We start from the raw sequence: 20,114 nt of genomic DNA on the forward strand, positions 1-20,114 counted from the left end.
TGCTCACTCAACTGACAGTTGCTGTGCACTGGCTATCCAACACCATCCCTGGCGCACACAAAGTGAACATTCAGAGGTGGTTCAAGACAAATCTACCCACATGGAGCCCATGGTGTAACCAGCAAGACAATGAGTCATGTGATTGGATCTTAGAGAATAAGGATGGGATGCAAAGGTTTTCTAGATGGGGCCAAAGAGGCATTTTGGGTCTCAGGAAGAGGATCTAAACAAGCAATGAGTGGCAAAAGACAGCAAGAAATGGCCCTGTTAAAGGAGGTGACAGCAGAGATTAGGTGAATACAGCCTGGAGAAGGCAAGTTTGAGATCACCTCTGAAGTGGTAGCAAGGCTGCCACAAGAAGGCAGCAGTGTATTTCCAACAGGGCAGGTTCAGCATCCCCTGACCCAGCAAGGAAGCTGAGGCAAGTGCAGTGGCAGGGGTGCCGGGGCCATGCCCATGTTTTTCCTCTGATCTTAGCAGTGAGCCTTGAACAAAAGGCACTCACAAACTGGACAAGCATAGGAGGTGAAGAGTTTATAGAGTGGTCTGGGGCCTGTGAAGGTCCAAAGACAGTCTAGAAAAATAGGTCTGGCTCTCACAATGCTGCCTGGATTCTCCTCTCTCAGCAGGACTCTGTGTTTGATATGCAATCCCTAACCAAAGTCAAGATTGTGTTTTCTATGCAGAATATCAGTCCTAATGGAGGTGAAATATATTGAGCATTAATGTCTTCATAAATAACACCTCTCTAAGGAAGGAGGCTCCCACATGCACATCACTTGGCCCAACAGTTCCGCCTGCCATCTGCTTCCATGGCAAGGACATCTCAGAGCCTTCTCATGAGGGTAGCAGGGAGGTTGTTTCAATGTTGGTCCACTGATAGATGGTGTTAGGTAACCTTTCTTAGAAAGAGTTAAGCTACTTATTTAGGTCCTTTGTTCATTTCTTCCTTCTTTTCCTAGCCCTTTCCACAAAGGATTTGAAGAGACCTAAACATATAATCCAGTTTTATGGGAAGGGCCCAAAGTTATCTCATTGTTTCTTTTCTGTTTTCTTCTAGGAACACTGGAGCCAGAAAAAGATGCAGTCCCAATCTCAGAACAAGAGGTTCCTGCAGGTTGGCAAACCAGCAGTGACAAATAGTATATTTTCCCCATGAATTGGTTCATGTAGGTGTTCACAGGTTGTGAACAGCCCCTCCAGGCCACCCTTGTGCAAGGGGCCTTAGTCACTGGCCCCACCCCACTTTTAGTAACAGAAAAAAGCTGGAAGCTATTCCAAAGCCACAGGAAACCTGAGGCTGCCCGTGGAAGGCCAGGCCAGGTGGAGAGAAGTCTTGCATGTGCTAGACTCAGGCCAGGAAGCAAAGGCAGGGATCCAAAGGCAGCCCTGTCATCTGCCTGCAGAGACCTCAGAAGACCTAGCTGTGGCAGAACCAGATGGCTGCCTGGGTCACTGGGCCAGCTTACATTTTGCAATGGGGAGGCACTCGTAGAGGGTTGATGAAGTATCTTCCGGGTATCCTGGCTGAGCTCTTCCTTAGATGAAGGCCCAGGACTCACTGACACTTCCCATAGAGTCAGCTGAGGGACTCTGGGGATCACCAAGGAGGGTTGGTGGCATCAGTGATTCAACACAGTAACTGTGGGAGATGGAGAAAGGAAGAACCAAGAGGATGTGGTGGTCTAGCATGGAGACTGTGTTGGGACAGCCAAGGATGGCAAAAGGGCCCTGTCTCATAATCACAATAGTGATTACCTCCTGAGCATCTGTGCATTTGTCCCTTGCCCTATCCTCCAACTGGGGAGGCAGTCATCTCTCCTCCCCAGGGAAACTGAGTTCCAGAGTGTGGGCAAAGAACAAAAGGGGTTGGGTGTGCCATGAGGAGCCAGTGCCTCATTGGGGTTGAGGGGCTATAAGAAAGGGCCTCTCAGAGTAGAGAATAGTTCTCCCAGATCCTAAGCATTCCAGCCTCCTTCTCACTTCTCTTCATTCCCCCTATGGAGGGTAACAAGAGGAGACCTGCCCTCAAGACCTAGGTCTTCATCTAGGTTTTTCTCATGGAGCCTTGAGCAAGTCACTGAAGCCCTTGGTAGTTTCTGGATTTGTTTCCATTGCTGTAAAATGGGATAACTCTAACCTGCTCCATGGCTGTCAGGACAGAGGGGCTTGGCTACCCACCCATAAGGCCTGGCGTAGCCTAGAACTTCACTCTCACTTCAGAGTTGAAGATGCCTGCAGGGGCCTGGTAGCCACTCTGGAAGCTGTCTCTGCCTGGTTCCACCTCATTCCTCTCTGCAGTGTAGTGCTGGTGGAGGTGGAAACTCCCTGGGGTTGGTCACTGGTGTCTGTTACTACGCATCACACAGAGACCTTTCAGAAATCCCTACAGGTAGGCATTCTATAGCACATTGGTGGCTTTCAAGAGCCAATGGGATCAGCATCAAGCAACTTGGGAAAGAAGAGCCCATGGTTTTTAAATCTCACAAAGAGATGCATCAGATGCTCCACTGCAGAGCGGGGAGTGGGAATGGGGGACCACTACACATACAGTTGTGTTTACTGAAGATACACAGCAGGCAACCGGACAATCCATGAGTTAGACATAAAACAGAGACTCGCTTTTCCTTCTGGCATGGAAAAAAAAATATCAACAACACAAAGTCAGGTATGATTCAGTATGTACCAATGGCAAATGTGTACACAGGAACACAAAGGTCCTGGTTTCCATCCAGGAGCCATCCACAACCACCAATGGGCTCTGGCCAAGACACTCCCTCCAATGAGACAGCCTGTCAGATATTCGTCCCCATTGTTACCCTCTCTAGGTGTTAGAAGGCACCTCTGAGAAACCCAAGGGACCTTGTCACAGTGTCCTGTGCCACTCTAAAGGCAGAAAATACCACTGAGGAATGAAATTCCAGCAGTGCCCAAGGCCACTTCAGCATGGCTTGTCCCCATATGCCATTCCAGGAATGGAGAAGCTGCCTGTCTCCTCTAGGGCCACTTGCACTCAGAAAGGCTCCACCCTCAATGGCCCCATAGAGCCAAACTGCAGTTCATGGCTATGTCTGGCCCATGATTGGCGCAGCACCAACTCAGGTCCTCCACTGCATGAGCTGCTTTGATGCTCCATTCTAAGTCATGGTAAATGATTTTGTAGCTAAATCAAGAGAGGACTGTAATCTTCTGTTACAAAACCTTGACCTGCAATTCATTTCTCAATGGTTCTGCCAGATGAACAACAGTAATAGACTTCTGCCATTGCCCTGATCAGTCTGGACCATGGCTTTAATGCAGGCATTGTGGGACCAAAGACCAGGAAAGAACACAGAATAGCACAGTTCCTGTGCCACTTGGAGCCACTGAGAGGTCAATGGGCAATCGGCAGCAAGGATAAGAACCTAAGAAAGGCATCAGCATAAACCTGTCCTGAGGCACAGCACATCTGGCCTGGGAAATGCTGGATTCATCCAGCCAAGGTGACTGATGACCACCTCAGGCTATACAAGGCCTGAGTAGATTCAGTGACTTTGGGTGCTACTCTCAGAAAAAGTAGTACCAGTTGCAAATTTGGGAGAAAAAGCCAAACAAGAACAAACTGAAATCAATCCTTTTCAGTTGTGCAAAGGGACCTGTCGCTAGTAAACAATATCCAAGTTAAGGGAAATATTGTTAGAGGAGTGCTGGAATTTTGAGCTCTACCCCTGAAGTGCAGTCCTGCTCCTGTTTCCAAGCCTGTGAATGGTCAAGTAAGGGCTAAATCTAAAGAGTGCACATGAAAGTAGTCACTGGTATGGCCATGAGTAAATGTCAGCCAATGGAGCTAGAGACTTGGGGTACCAGCTGTGGATGGCAGCAGCAGGAGTTCCTGGGAGCATGGCAGGGAGCTCTACCAGTGAGGTGACCAGCAGGACAGACCAGGCCAGGAAGCATCCTGCAAGATGGAGGTGCCTCTTACAGCTTCTTGGCCCAGTGCTCCTTGAAGGCTCCCATCATCTGCTTGTGAAAGCCTTCTTTAGGCCAAGTCTAACCCTAACCACCCCAACCTGATTATTTCCTCCAGACTCACTAGGACAGGGTAAGCCTCTGCTCTACCCAAAACACACTAGTTTTACCCACACTGCTGGCAATGCATCCTATTCTTGTGCTCTGCTCACCTCCCTCCCTGACAAGGATAAAAGGCAGAAGCCCAGTTCACCAGCTTGTTCCCTTAATAGTTGCTGGGAAATTTCTGAACCATGCAGATTCACATGGCAGTAGGGTGATGGTTGATGTCCTTGACACCTGATGAAGTTGAACTCTTCACCATAAAAGCTCATGGGTTCTTTCTTCCTTGGAATATGTTCATCTTTTCTTTCTCCTCTCTCCACCAGGCTTTCCCTCTGCTTTAGAGGCTTAAAAGGAAACTGAAATTTGGCTCCAGTTTCTGGGGGGTTGAAAGTAGCATCCATGGCTCAGGTGTCAGAAAGCCAGTTCTGACTTCTGAAAGTTGAAACTACCATAGTCCACCAACATGGCTCCAGCTTCTGGAGAACTGAAAGAAATTTCTATAGTTGGGTCACCAAAACCTGCTTCATGTGTGAGAGCTCTCATCTCGTCAGCAGCTATCCAGGGATGCCTGACCCTGGTTCTGGCTTCTGGGGAGTTGAGAGAAACTCCCATAGCCCACTAGCAGTCATTTCCAGCAGTTCTACTGCTGTGATTCCAGCATCTGGGAAACTGAGAGAATTCCTACAGCTGAACCACTGGATCAGGAGTACTTAGTTGGAGCCCACATGCTGTAACCTGTCTTTTTTGTCTTTTCCTTGCACTTGGGGTGTGCCATCCAGGCTCTTTACTCCAATAGGCTCATCCATTTCATCTTATAACCTTTCCTTCTGACCCCTGCATAAGTAAATTGGTATTTTGTTTGTTTGGCATATTTAATTCAGCATTTCTTGTAAACAGTTCCTGAATAACTCTTAGGCTATAATCATCGGGTTAATTGTGGAGGCAGTTACCAGCTTCCCACCTCTTTCCCCCTCACCCCCTGCTACTTTTACTAAGGTAATGCAGGGTCACTTGATAGATCCATTATCTCAAATCATCCTAGGTAGTTGCAATATTTACAAGTTAACTCATAGATTCATTTGAAACAAGAAAATATAATTTTTAAAGGTGCCTTTAAAAATAAGCCACTGTAAAACACTGTTTTAGTGTCCAGAGGGGAAACTTGATTAATTTCTTTCAAACCTGACACCCTGAATAGATTCCTCTGGGGCCCAGCCTCTGGTATGGCAGGCTGCTCTTATCCAAAATCAGAGCCCATGGAATGTTACCACTTTCTTTATATGGACACTTGTTCCAGGAATTGACACCCCTCCCCAGCACCCCTCATTATGGGATATCAAATTTAGAGTGGTCTTAGATACAGGGAACACTGACAGCAATTCAAAAGAGTCCCTTTTAGGGTATGTATTGAATAATTGGAAAAAAAATCAAACTAGATTATCTAAAGAAATTTTTTTTTTCTGCAGCACTTCTTGGCTTCTATATGTGCTGGATGGTCAACAGGCATGACTTTCTTGTTTCAACACCATTCACAACTAGATCTCTACTGCAAAAACAAAGAAAATGGATAGAAGACCCTTATGCACAGGCCTTTATGGTCCTCAGTCAGGATACATAAAAGATTACAAAAATACATCAGTCAGACTCCTATGGCCACACTGGCAATGGGAAGACTGTCCCTACTTGAGAAGACCTGGGCCTCTCTTGTACTACATGGAAAATAACTCCTCCATGAAGTGACAGGGTCCCAATGCCCACAGGAGTCCAGGAACCCAGATTGTTATCACACTGGAAGAGTCATATGTCATGTGTGAAAGGCAGGTGATTGACATGCCTACTTTAAAGCATTTCTTAAAAAGAATTTTAAAATAATCCTCCGCTTGGAATTACAGGGAGCACCTATGGGTTTTGGTAATTTTCTCTCTTCTGAATCTCCACTTGTACTAAAAATAAAGGTGTTTCAGAATTATTAGCACACATTTTTGCCTGGGTGGTTGGCCAACCAAGGCTATTTTTATCTTTGTTGGATGTTTAAGGGATGCAATGACTATTGTTTTCTGTATTTCAGGTATGATGACTTTTACTGTATTCTCTGACAATGAAGTAACTGAAAATGACTGATATCTTGATTTCCATGGGTTATCTACAATCAACTATTAAAAATACATTAAATGTAAGTAAGATAAATATTTGTAAAACTACTTCTCATATAGTTAATATCTGAAAAATATGAGAGGTAAAACAACTGAGTCATTTGTAAGTTAAAATATGTTTTTAAAATTTCCTTGAATATATTCAACTAGAATGGTAAGGCATTTTCCTGCATACAACATTATGTTTTTTCTACTATTCCAAAGGAATCTAACAAATCATTTTACATGGAAGAGCCCAGATCAAAATAGCAGGGAACACATGGCACCTAACAAACACAAGTTCCTGGTCCCTACGTGGGTGCTGAGACTGAGTCTCCCAGGGACAACAATACCACTCCCAGCTCAGCTTGCAGTTCTTTCCTGCCTATCCAGAGGTTCCAGTCCACTTTTAGAAGAGCTCCACCAGTTGCAGCCCAGGTGGTGGGCAAAGACAGAGGACAACACAGAAGTGGTCACAAAGTGTCCCCAAACCACCTTGTCCAGGACTGACTTGGACCCTTAAGTCTGGTTCCAGGTGGTGTATCCTCTGGCAGTATCTCAGTGCCCAGGCTACAGCAGGCCATCACATGGGGAAGAGCTTGGGTGGACTCTCTTCTTAGCAGAACTTGGCTATGGAGTTCTGGTAGGGGTTCTCATGCTGCATACTCTGGGAAGAGATCCTGCACTTAGCCAAGCACAATTGGAAGTGATATTCCACTGCCATGAAGAGGTTCTGGAATGCCACAACTGCCCTGTTGAGGAAGTGCTCCAGAAAGAGTTGCTTGTTGGGCTGCAGGCAGCAGGACACGTAGTACTCATAGGTGCTGCAGGCAGCTATTTCAGCAGTACTGCTTTGTGCTGGGGATGCTTGACATCACAGCAGCCATTAGTCAATAGATTCTTCCTTTCACAGATAAACCCTAGGTCATCTATGATGAGGGGCTTCCCATGAAAGGAGTTCTGGCACTGAATGCTTGGCTGGCTGCTATTGCCCAAGTTAAATTTTACTTTCCATGGAATGGGTTGGTTGTGGTCCTGAGCCTAGAGGAGATTTCTATCTCTCACTGTCCTCTCCTCCTGCTTCAAGGTGCTGCTGAGGATGTAGACCAGCCAGAGCCTGAAGACCAGGACCAGCATGGACCTCTTCTCTAGGAGTCAGCGCCTCACCATGGCAGCCAGGTTCACCATCCTGGTTGAGATGGAGGTGTTACAGCCCGAGAGTAGAGCAAAACCAGAGCCTGAGACCCAGTAGCATGGCCCCTTCATGCCAGCAGCCCCTGTAGTCTGCAGCCCAGCTTGTAAGTTAAAATATTGAAACATCCATTGCTAATTATAAATTCAAGTATTCTTGGATTCTTGAGGTCTATAAAACACATTGTATTTGGGTCTCTTAAATGTGTTTTCATAAATTGTTGTATGTAAAAAGCAGTAAAAAACTTATATGTGAAAAAGTAGAAAAGATAGTCTTCTTCTGGGTGTTCATTCAAATATAAGATTTCTAAGAATTAAAATCTTATTCACATGTAATTTAAGACCCTAAAAAGTAACCCCTTAGGAGCCTTGACTGACCTTCATAATAGAAACGTACCATCTGCTCAGTCTTGACTGCCCAAAAGGAAAGTATACTCAAAGACAAATGTGCCATCATATGGGTAAATGAAAAGTCATATGCAAAAGACTGGGTTTAACTTTAGGGGTCTAAACCCCAAAAGTGGGGACCATCCCAAGACTAGTAACTCATTTCTTCAAACAGCTAGATCCTATGAGTCAGGGGTTACCAAACTGTTTAAAAACAATGGCCATGACTCCTTTGGTAGCTAACAAGACCTCCCAATTAACCTTGGGACAGCATATGGAGGTCCTCCCACCAAATTCAGACAATTTTAGAAGTCAAGAATCATCACTGGTTCATAACAATCACTGTTAGACACTCCTGACATCAAATATTTGCAGGGATGTCAAACTTTAAATCTAGCTACTCTGTTCCTGAACTGAGCCCCTCTAAAATACAATGTGTGGACATTATTGAACAAACTTTATAGCCAGCTAAAACTAAAAGATGTGCCTGTAGATAACCCTGTGACTAAATAATTCACAGGTGGAAGCAGTTTTATAAAAAAGATATCATAAAAGCAGGGAATGCAATGGTTACTGTTATAATATCATAGAAATGTTCTCCCCACTCACACTTGTGTCCCAAAGCAAAACTCATCATTTTTGTTCAGACCTTACAGGTAAAACAAGAAAAAACATCCATACAGATTCCACATATGGGTTTCTATTACTTCCTGCTGTTATTCAGAAGGAAAGAAAGATATTAAAAGCTAAACATACCCTCTGTGTCTTCTATCACCAAATTGCTCTTTGCTTCCTAGCATCTTGCAGGGCTTTAACTTCTATCCAATGAACAAATGTGTGGGGTTCTTCCCGGATACATAGACAGGGCTTTAGATGGTATATTAAATTTGGAGTGCATTTATAACCAAAACACTTTGGAGGGGACTGGTTTCTCTTTTGACATGTTGTCCCTGCACAAATGACAATGTATTAGAAAAACAAGGACCTCAGGACACACTGGCATAAGCATGCTAGAGGATGAATTCCCATGGGAGTCATAGGGACAGTCACATCTCTTGTTCCCTGGATTAGTGTTTTAGTAAGATTTTCCATCACTGTGACCAAAAGAACTGACAAGAATAATTTTAGAGGAGGATCATCACAAGTTTACTTGATGCTGATGTTTTTAGAGGTCTCAATTCATAGATAGCCTACTACACAAACTCAAGGCCCAAGGAGAGGCAAAACATCAGGGTGGAAAGATGTGATGGAGGAAGGCAGCTCAGATCATGACAACCAGGAAGCAAAAAGAGCTCCACTTGTCAAGGCACACCCTCAATGAACTACCTCCTCCAGCCATACCCTACCTGCCTAGTTAGTCCAGTTCATCCCTAGCAAGGGAATAAATCCTTGATTATCTTATAACCAATACATGTTGCCTGTAAATTTTTTGCATTGTCTCACACATGAACTTTTGGGGAATACCTAATATCTAAACCATCATAACAAACAGCTTAACCTACCTTGAGGTAACACTAATACTGCGAAAATAGAAGGGCATTTGATTTCTTATGACCTGAGCAGGGAGGAGTTTGTGCACACTTAAACTCTACCAGTTGTACTGGGGTAAACTCCTCAAGATAAGTAGTGGTTAATATTAACCCAGATGTCAGTTGTCCTATGTATAAGTTTTTAGAGGTGCTTTATACATTAAACTGAGCAACTAATTGATCACTTGTGGTTAATTTTGAAGTAAATATTGTATTTTTAGAGTGTTATTCTTTTGAGAAAGGTGATTGTTGAGTGATGAGGTCATTCAAAATATTTAAAAATTTATTGTGAAATCGACAAACTACTGCAAAAGTCACTTTTACTAAATGTTCAATGGAACACCAGTATGTACATAACAGGCATGTAATATAAGAAATGCATTCATGAAAGTATTTTCTTGAAGTAATTTGACATTTTATATCTAGAAATGTGCTGTATTTCAAATTATTGATGTTTGAAAATAATTGTCCTATAAACAGGACACTGGGACTATGTATATTGCTTAGAAATGTGGAGTGTGCATACTTCAGATAGAGCACTAATTTCCAGAATATATAAAGAACTCAAAAAACTCTACATGAAGAATACAAATAACCCAATCAACAAATGGGCTAAGGATATGTACAGACACTTCACAGAAGAAGATCTACAAGCAATCAACAAACATATTAAAAAATGTTCAACATCTCTAGTAATAAGAGAAATGCAAATCAAAACCACCCTAAGATTCTATCTCAACCCAATTAGAGTGTCAATTATAAAGAATGCAAGCAACAATAGGTGTTGGCAAGGATGTGGGGGAAAAGGTATACTCATACATTGCTGTTGGGGCTGCAAATTAGTGCAGACACTCTGGAAAGCAGTGTGGAGATTCCTTAGAAAACTTGGAATGGAACCACCATTTGACCCAGCTATCCCACTCCTTGGCCTATACCCAAAGGACTTAAAATCAGCATACTACAGAGATACAGCCACAACAATGTTCATAGTTGCTTAATTCACAATAGCCAGATTGTGGAACCAACCTAGATGCCACTCAATTGATGAGTGGATAAAGAAACTGTGGTATATATATACAATGGAATATTACTCAGCCATAAAAAATGATAAAATTATGGCATTTGCAGGCAAATGGATGCAGTTGGAGAATATCATGCTAAGTGAGGTAAGCCAATCTCAAAAAACCAAAGGAAGAATGATCTCACTGATAAGCGGATGATGACACATATAGGGGGTGGAAGGGGGCAAGGATGGAGGAAGGAGGAACTCTATAGAGGGATAAGAGGGGTGGGAGGGGTGGGGGGAGAAAAAAACAGAATGAATCAAAAACTATTACTCTGTGTAAATGTATGATTACACAAATTGTAAGCCTCTACTTCATGTTCAAACAGAGAAACAAGATATATCCCATTTGTTTACAATAAAAATGAATTAAAAGAAAAAAAAAAAGAAATGTGGAGTGTGTCACACTGCTGCCTGGCCCTAACATATTGTCCTTGTGTTGGATTGTGGCAAAAGCACTCAAGAAAGCTCTAACAATGATCTTTATCATGGTAAGGTAGTTCTCCAAATGCTTTAAGTGGTAGAGAATCCACTGTTCAATGGTTATGACTTGTTTACATACCTTCCAGATAGTACTTTGGGGGAAGATTTTGTTCGTAAGAGACAAAAGAGGCCAAACACGTATTATCTGAAATGACAATAATGATGATAATACAAAGGCATATGATTAGATTTGATGCAAATAATGAAATTATCTTTGTAAAATGGTAAGATTATAAATACTTCCTGGGTGCAAAAAACTATGATACAGTAGAACAACCTGGCAACATCTCAGCATGAATAAAAGGAGTTGAACTAACATGCTTCAACCAGAAGTAGTGGTTACTTGTAATAATCTTAATGGTGCTATGGGTAAACATGATTGGTTGGTTTCCAAAGGGTGTTAACCTTTGTTCACTCATATAACTGGCATAGGTATTGTAAATGCAGAGATTGTTCACAAACTTGGGAACAAAAACAAATATCTCATAAATTGGTAGGATTTCAAAAGAGACATCTACTTAGCCTACCTAGAACAAAGCAGTGAGAAACCACTGGGAGGAAGAAAGTGTAATACTCCTGAACCTATTACTGTGCAAGATGATATCAGATTTGACATGAGAAATCTTACTGCAAGAAATCAAACAGCAAGACAGATGAAGATGTCACAATGAGCCATTTCATGTAAAGCACACAACATGTGGCTTCCTTGTATGTCTCCTTAACCCATTAACTCTCAAGTTTTCTCCTAAGAATAAGGATAAAATCTCTCAGGGGGAATGAGACTGTAAGAGACCAGAATGGGGAACAAAATGGCAGATAAACTCTAAAGCCTTACTTTATAATGTTACTATAAATCTTTTCCTACTTTTCTACCCTAACAATGCATGGAATATGCCATTTTATACCTTTCCCTTCTTCATCAGAGCAACCATAAATAGGCGTTGATCAACTGGGCTTAGGATGACCCAGGAGATATCACAAGAACCGTCCACATGGAGGAAACTCCTTTAAAGCATTACCATGAAAATGCCGGCCCTTCCAACCAGCCACTCACTGGAAGCCTGGCTCATTCTGTATCTCAATCAGGGCTGTTCCCTTTCTCATCAATGTAACCCCCCTCCCCCCCGTCCATTAAAACCTTGCATATATGCTTGTGCTCTTCTGAGTCAACCCATTTGGCCTGAATGAGGTAAAATTTATGGTGAATCAGAAATTCTCTTCACTCTCACCACAGCAAAGGCCCCTAAGCCAACCAGGTCCTTTCTGCTTACCCTGAGGTCACAATTAAAAATACCATTTGTTGCTAGCTGATGTGTCTCCCTATTTTTATTACCAACAAGAACATACAAGTCAGTAAAACAGAGCTTCTGTGGGTATCCAAGTCCAAGTACTAAGCAGAAAAATACCCATGCATCAAGCAGGGAAGTGCACCAGCAAAGTACAGAGCTGAGGATGCCCTGGAGGGCCTCTCACACAGACCAAGGGGCCAGGGACAGCTTCTCAGACTAGGTGACATCTAAGAGAAGCTTTCTGTTTGGAGGTCATCACATGCTGAATTATTTCTTCCAAATCACTGCAATAAACACGATTTCCCCCTTTTGGTGCACCTACCATGTACCAGGTCTCATGCCAAGTGTCTCATACTTCCAAATATTGCCACTCACTACCTAGTAGTGATAACAGCATTTCCACAGATGAAGCAAGAGGGGCTTAGAATAATTAAGAGTCTGCCAGGATCCTGCAGCCACAGTGACTGGGCTGCAGTTGAAGGCAACACAAATGGTTCCAGGTAAAAGAGTCTCAATGGCAGAGCTCAGACTATTATCTTTATCAGAAGAGTCATAAGCTTTGACTACTTGTTTGCAGCATGAAAGGAGAAACTAGCTCATCTTAATGATAAACAATAAAAGGATAATTGAGAAAGTGTAAATGGTTAATCTATGTTGAAAATCTTCCTTTGACTGATGTGAAAGTGTCCAAGACAGTGGACACTGGAGCACACACAGGAAGTGGGTCATAAAAGGGATCTATCGTTCTCCTTGTCCTCTATCTTCAAACTCACAGCCAACCTCTTGCCAATAAAGGATTTTCTAACAATCTCTACCCAGCTGATCATCTGGGATTTCCTATGTAGAGCCAACTGGAAGCTCCTAGAGAACAGATGAATTTGTACCTGCTTTGCATAAAAGGGCAAAGTCCTCTTGATGGCATTGACTGTGCCACACCTGAGTCTCTTTTACCCTGTGCTGAGTCAATCAGGTGAGGAGAAGCACTGTGGGGAGGCCTGACAAGAAGGCAAAGATACCAGTGGTGACACCTTTAAAAGAGACAAAAACACACAGGCCCTGCAGAAGAAGGGCAAGGGACAAGAGGGGGCCACAGCACCAAAGAGCTATCCCTGAGGCCAGATTTCTGGACAAGCTGAGATGATTCTGTGGGACCCAGAATCCAACTGAACATCTATAGACCTCTGAAGAAAATTGGCCTGGCAGCCTTTTCCAAAATCTGGGTGATTTCCAGTCTGCTTACTAAAGTGTGGGACAGCTCTGGGATCCTGTCAGCAGTTATTTCCTCCACAGGCCCACTCCAGCCCAGGTGTGGCCCAGCAGGGACTCCTCAGCAAGGCTGACAGTTCAGCAGTTCATCAGAACACACGGGCTGAGCCTGAGCTCTGCCTCTGTCCTTCAGCAGCCTTCTTTTGAAAGCCAAAACCAGCATATTTTCAACTCATTGAAGGTGACATCATGTGTTCACTTCTATCAATGTACATGCACACACATTATTACATCAAACATTAAGAATCTCTATTGAGAACATGACACGTGACACCTTGGGCAGTTAAGAGACTGAATACTGACCCCCAGTTGACATTGTCTAAAACTGACAAAGGACCAATATCTGGGTAAAGCACATTTCACTTTGTGGCCCAGCACTACAGCGGTACAAGGATGTGCAGGCCTGGGTGGACACATTGCAAGTTGAACAGAATCAGGATGGCAAGGGATGTGACATCATATAGATTAAATAGGGATGTCATTTACAAGGACAGTGCCAATATAATCCAAAATATTAGAAGGGAGGAGGGGAGTAGTTATGAATGGGAAAAACAGAATGGGAATGAGGGACTTGCCTCTGCCAAGTTCTCTCTTCCAGAATTTGGAGGCCAGCCGGTTGTCTCTCTTTCGGGGAATGTTGTACCCATTCATACCAGACCACCAAGGGTATTCCCCTTCAGGGGGATTGGTAGGCAGGCGGAACTTCTCCACACCCCACAGGAGATCCTCCTCACACTCCATTTTGGGGGCCACTTCGGTCCGTCCAAAACAAGATCCCATAGTCACAGCTTCCTTCGAAGCTAAATCAAACCCTCCACACCGCAGTCCTCAGCTAAACTAAAAGCCTTTTGGCAACAGGTGCCACACAGTGTATCATCATCAGCCGCATCATAATAGGGCATTGCTGAGTTTTGCCAGGCCGGGTACCTACAGCTCTACCTGTGTCACCCCATATCATATTATGACAATCCCAGCCAGTGAGTAACATGAGTGCCTCTATTGTGCAAAAGAGGAAACAGGTTTGAAAATAGTCACCAATGACTCTGCAGCCAGAAAAATGCAGAACCCCCCTGTGGTGGCCCATCAGGCCAAATTCAGAGAGGATGCAGAGCTAAATCACAGTGCCCAGGCTCCATTTCTCTTTCTGCTGACGCTGACCAGGCCCATCCCAGGAACCCCAGTCCTGTACACTACCGGGACCTCTTGTCACGATGCCCTAGATTTTACCCTCAGGATGGTCAGGTCCTTGAACCTTGACCCTGAAGGGAAAGGTGCCCTTTTACACCCTCCTGAGAAAAGTTCAGAGTGAGCTAGTCATGCCACACCAGCCAGCAGAAGGAATGGTTCCTGACAGTGTCCTTTCTGACAAGCCCATGCACTTAATCTAATATTTTATCCAAAGATGATAAAGGATGCCAAGAAGGTCCAACACCTTCTCCATCAACTTGGAAGACAAGAATAAAGGATGACCCTTTTGAAATTTCTCAATTACAGTCCTGAAGATGCAATGAAATGGGCTAAATGAGATTCTGACATTCCAGACCTCTGAACAAGGATGCCCACCACTGGCTCCCCAAGAGGAGCTGCACAGAAATGACTCTGAACCAAATATGTGGGACCTCATACAAGTCTCCTGTCTGCACATTTCTGTCCCTTCAGCTGTAAGGTGGGGATCAAAGCCGAGAATTTAAAAGCCACATACACTAAGTATGGTGGACTTGCACTGCAGGCCAGGCCTCTTACCCATCAGCAAGCTCTTGGCCATCACTTGACAAGATCCTACATCTTGCTGGCTATTTCCTCATCTTTTCCATGCAAAGAGGGAAAGAGAGAGGCTTAGAAGAATCTTCAAAGGTCCTTCACAGTTCCAGGATCTGAAACTGAGATGCCTCTGACAGCACTGCCAGCTGGCCTGTTCCCCACTGAAGCTTTCCTAGTTCTCAACTTCTGAGGGTCCAGCAACACCTTCCTACCTCTTATGAATACTCAATAAACACCTGTTGTTAATCCAAGGGTATGTGAGGCACAGGGACTTAATGCTGAACAAACTGATACTCCCCTCCTGGGACTTATGGCCAGGTAAGTAACACACTTATCTGGAACTGAGAAGCCTGAGCTCCATACAATGCCTTCCCTCTGTGAAGCCTTCCCCTGGAGTCCATCCCACCCTGGTCACCTCGAGAGGAATCTGTTGTAACACAATAAAATGTTCCAATATAATAGATTTTGAGGATGAGAATTGTGCCTTTTATTCTTTGCCATTCTCCATCCTAGAACACACAGGGGACTTCAAAACATCCACCCAGATCCCAAATGTGCTGGGAGCTGGGATTCCTATTCCACATGAAGAGGAGAGGACTGAGGAATTGCTGAGAGTCCGGAGGCACAGACAACAAAATAACTTCTGGTCTTTATTTTTCAAATTTTTTATCCAGTGAGTCACACCTACTGATCCCACAAATACTTCCAAAGAACCAACTTTCAGTATATCCTCACATAGTGACTCCATGGTGGGCAGATGAGCAACTCTCTCCTTCTATCACATGACTGGTGCAGAGAATAAGTACAGACCAGTGGGACCTCTTTATCCCCTAGCTGCAGCCTACAAAATTTCTGGTGAAGATCAGGTCTGAGTTAGTTTATCCCCAAGTCCACCCATGTCCCAGACAGGCCAGGAGGACACAGGACTGAGTCTCTTCTCCTCAGAATGTGCCCTGCAACACCACTACCTCTCACAATGGTATCCTCTGTGCACCTGGAGAATGTCCCCTGCTATAAGCACAGGGTACCCATCTCAGGCAACTTTCTTACCACCCATCCCCACCTCTATTGTAAATATTCATTTCCAAACAAGGGTGACCACTGATCTTGAGGTGTGAAGTCTGTCATGTGTGTGTAAAGACAGCAAAGCATAATGGGCCCCTGGAGGGTCAGAGGCTGGCATTCCTCACCTGCTGCTACTGCCATTGTTTTACCTACAACCTCAGTTTCCCCTGGAGTTCATCTGCAAGCTCTGGGCTAGCCTAACCCAGCACAATACCTGCCACTTCTCAGGGTCTCACCCAGTTTCCAGTTCCAGTCATTCACTTCCTGCAACACTGACTATCCCCATTCTGTCCTGGATCTGATGTTAACCAAATAGAAAGGAGGAAGAAAATGAGACTCTCTACCCTATAAAGGCATCCCTTCTTTGATAGGGTAATAACACAAATCTCAGATTCAACAGCTTCAAAGTTAATTCAATTATCCATCTTTAATCAAAATGTTCAAAATGTCAAAGGGCTGAGGAGATAGCTCAGTCGGTAGAGCGCTTGCCTTGCAAGCACAAGGCCCTGTGTTCAATCCCCAGCACCGCAAAAAAAAAAAAAGTATGAAATGAAAACTCAGTTTTATGGTTTGGATGTGAAAAGTCCTCCAAAATTTTACCTGTGAGAGAATGCAAGAAGGTTCAGAGGAGAAATGATGGGGATGTGAGAGTCTAAAACCAAGCACTGAATTAATCCCCTGATAGGGATAAATGAGTGGTAACTGAAGTGGTAGGGTGAGGCAGGAGGAGGTGGGAACTGGGGGTGTGACTCTGGGGTATATAATTCTATCTGGCAAGTGGAGACCTCTCTCTCTCTCTGCTTCCTGATCAACACATGAGCTTTCCTTCTGCCATACTCTTCTGCCATGATGTTGAGACTCCCCTTGAGCCCCAAGCAATAGCCAGCCTTCTATGGCCAAAGACCTCTGAAACTGAGCCCTCAAATAAACTTTTTATCCTGTGCAGTTTTTCTGGTTGGGTTCTTAAGTCACAGCAGGAAAAAAAAATCTGTCTAAAACACCCAGAAACTTCAATTATTGAATTCTAGTTCAAAAGAGAACACTGAAATAAATGACATTCAGAGGAAGGATGTGTTTAAACAGTTATTTTTATCTGAACTCTCCCTGAGGCTATAGGTCAGGTTTGTTGTGCCCAAGGCTCTCAGCATATGTTTGTGTGCTATAAGCTGAGAAAGGCCCAGCAATGCCCCACATGGATGCTCAAAGGCCAGGCCAGCATGCCACTGCCCCCAAGATTCCTCCAGGAGCATCAGGTCAGAAGCACACACCTCACACATTCTTCAGGCAACTGCCCAGCACCTGGCAGGAGCTTGACCCAGGGCTGCTGCGGGCCCTGCCCTGCCCTCATCACGGTGCTGTGCTGCAGAGAGGCACCCAATGAACAGCAGGCTCCTTGCTGAAAGTGGGATGGTGAGATCCTCTTCCCAAGGTTCATAAATGCTCACTGAAGATCAGTATCTCTCAGCAACAGCCCAGAGGCTCTCCCCTAACAGTTAAAGGAGGCAGGGATATTTCAAGGGACATCCTAAGTCACTTCAACCCCTCAGGTACCAAGCCAAAATGACCTTGTGGGGAATCACCTGCTGGGAGAAGGGGGAGTTGCAGTTCCTCCAGGAACTCCAGTCCCTGAACCTTCCCAGGGATTTCCCCCTGACCTTGGTCCACCTCCACCCTGTCCCGAATCCCTGCATTAGAATTCCTCTTTGCTTCCTGACTTCCATTGCCATTTCCCATCCCTGCTGAACCATACACAGCACCTCAGTCCACCCCCACCTTTTGGTCCAAACCAACATAGTCTCATGGAGCCAGGTTTACAGTCTCATTAGATTCTTTACTGAGCAGAAAGGAAAATGTGTCTCCAAAAGCATAAAAATTTACTCCCACATCACTGAAATCCAAGAGGAAATAAAATTCATCTTCAGAGGATAGGTTTCTTTACAACCCAAACCCTGAAGGGTTAAATTCTTTCTGGTCAAAAGCTGAGTTACTCTGTATCTGGCATTTAGAACCATGACCTCCAGACAGTGAAGAGGCATGCTTGAACCGAGAGGGTCTACTTCCTCCACCTTTCCTGTCCCTGTGTGTGTGAGGCTCATACATGCTTCTGAGGAACTGGTTAAATGAAGGGTTGACACTGCAGAGACCCCCTTGGGTTTGGGACACAACTTGGGTCCTGGCCCTGCCCTGCACTGTCCTGTGACCTTGGGGACACATGTCAGTGCATTCACTCATCAGTGTCACTGGCCTAGCACCAGCATGTATGATGCCTGGGTAGCCTGCCTGTCTTATAATGATGCACCCTGAATTCTGCTTTTCCTTCCCCTGCAAAGAGCATGACTTGACTGTTTCCAGCATCTGCAAAGAGTGAGTGCACAGGTTCTGGCTTGCTGAGGCAGTGACCCACTTGGGGAACAGCCTCAGCCTGACCCTAACCATCCTCATCTGTCAGGACTTCCAGTTTCTTTCCCTAATAGTTCCTTCTGGCTCCAAAGAGGTCAAGGTCCTCTGCCCTCTGCAAGATCACATTCACTCCAGCCTCCAGACTTTGCTCCAGCCTGGAATGCACTCCTTTCTCCCTGTTCTGTGTTCAAGGCCAAGGCCAACCTCCTCCCACCCACAGGCCTCCTCTGCTAACTGGCCAGCAGCCCACCTTCCCCTAAAGGACCATTCACCAAGAGGCAGATCTGTGGCTTGGCTCCCCTACTCACTAATCCATGGGGGCCACTGTCCCTCCTCCGAGCTTCACTGAGGCACCTTTATAGCAGGAATCACAACCCTCCTAGTCCCATTTCTCTTGCCTTTTCTAAACCCCTTACTACAGGATTGAGCAATATAGGAAAGACCCCTCTGAATACCCACTAAGTGCCTCTACTCGGTACTATGTCCCTGTGGTCAGTGTTTGTTCATTCATCTGGCAAATTCCTGAGAGCCTAAGGGGGCACTAACACCCCTCATTCTGTGCTTTCCTCAGGGAAGCCCCACATCCCCCATGATCCCCAGCAAATCCTTGAGCACCTTACACAAACACCTTTCCCAAGACTCTCTTTTCCCTCAAAGTGACACAGTCAAAGATTCCTGGAGGATAGGGCTGCATCCTTCGTATGCAAGCACATGACCAGCATGCACAAGACAGTTTAAAGGCACTCTTCTCCATTTAGTAACTTTGGGTGGGATAGAATAAAATTAAGCAGAGAATTCTTTTCAACTTGGAATACACCAGGATTTGGGGGGTAGAGTAGCCTTCTGTGGGGAACTGAAACCCGCTGGGAACCTGGAGAGAAGCTCAGATGACAGTCTGTACCTAAGTCACTCTGAGTCTAGCAGTCCCGGCTCCTGTCTGGTCACTCCTTTGTCAAAGAACATCTGTGTTGGGAGAGGACAAAAACATTCCTGATGTCATACAATCTCAAGATCATTTCACGGACAGTGTCACCACGGAGCAGAGCCCACCTGTTCAGGGCAAAGGAGGTGCTCCCATCCACTGGCATGAACACAGCTAAGAATTTAACAGGGAGCCCAGGAGGCTCAATAAATGACTGGATTTGGTAGACCCACTTGATTGCTGTATGCCAACAATACATTCTGACAATGTTCATCTAAAATTTTTTCACCAATTTTTTTTTTTAATAGCAAGCTGCCCAACACTTGTATGATAGCACTCTGTTTGGCCACTAAAATTTCCCAGTGGTTTCTGCCACCAAGTGGTAGCCAAAGCAACACTACCAGAGGCACTGCAGGAGTGTTGTAGCTGTGCATGTGCTGGTCCCACCAGTTCCCATGTCTCAGAAATGGAGCACCTTGGCCAGGCCTGTGCTGACTTCTGCACCTCTCCTTGAATTCAATTTTTCACCCCTTGAATTCAATTTTTCACCCCTCACAGCAACCCCTGGTGCCG

At 44.8% G+C, this 20,114-nt stretch overlaps 1 pseudogene across 1 annotated transcript; it reads right to left on the minus strand.

The window, feature by feature from the left end:
* Nucleotides 1-6,747: 6,747 nt before the first annotated feature.
* Nucleotides 6,748-9,062, minus strand: LOC306642705 (SREBP regulating gene protein-like; annotated as a pseudogene). Its single transcript has one exon. The product of its transcript is annotated as an SREBP regulating gene protein-like (transcript).
* Nucleotides 9,063-20,114: the final 11,052 nt, after the last annotated feature.

The sequence above is a fragment of the Sciurus vulgaris genome (genome assembly GCF_902686455.1).
Source record: "Sciurus vulgaris genome assembly, chromosome: 13".
In the NCBI taxonomy this organism is placed as follows: Eukaryota; Metazoa; Chordata; class Mammalia; order Rodentia; family Sciuridae; genus Sciurus; species Sciurus vulgaris.